Consider the following 651-nt stretch of genomic DNA (forward strand, 5'->3'; position numbering starts at 1 on the left):
TCAATAAGCCGAAGTCTGTGGAAGGCCATAATGGCCCTGCTTTAAGTGGTTCACTGCTCCCGCAGCTCACCACGCTGTCTCTGCCTCTGCCGCCACCTTGGATCCGATATAGAATACTATCAGTTATGATCAACCTCCTTATATTGTTGAATACTGGCTAGTTTTTATTTGGTTGAGTAACTTTGTATTCTGTTCACCTTTCTTCACCATTTAGTAATTTTCCCATTGCATGATTTAATTTTGCAACTTGTGGTTTGATTTCCCTTTATTTTCTTTCAGCTTGAGAAATGCCAAGTGTGTGCTCACTCATCTGCTAACTCCAGATCTTTGCACCTTTGGGTATAATACTTTGTCTTTTAGAGCTGCTCTTCTTTTATTTCAGCAGTCCTTCCTTTCACTCTAGTTATTCAAGGTTCAAAGGCAATCTTCAGAGTCCTCTGAAAATCCATTCTGGTCTTTTCCTGCCCTTTCCTGTATTTTTAATTACCTTTTTCATGTTATAAATTGTTAACATTTTATAACATAATTCTAAAAGTTATTTTTGTACCATCAACAAACAAATGGATAGAGAAGCTGTGGTATATTCACACAATGGAATACTATGCTACATTGAAAAACAAGGAACTCATGAAATATTATTCAAAATGGGTG

This window comes from Elephantulus edwardii, unplaced genomic scaffold (genome assembly GCF_000299155.1).
Source record: "Elephantulus edwardii isolate Elephantulus edwardi_28Jun2011 unplaced genomic scaffold, EleEdw1.0 scaffold00013, whole genome shotgun sequence".
In the NCBI taxonomy this organism is placed as follows: domain Eukaryota; kingdom Metazoa; phylum Chordata; class Mammalia; order Macroscelidea; family Macroscelididae; genus Elephantulus; species Elephantulus edwardii.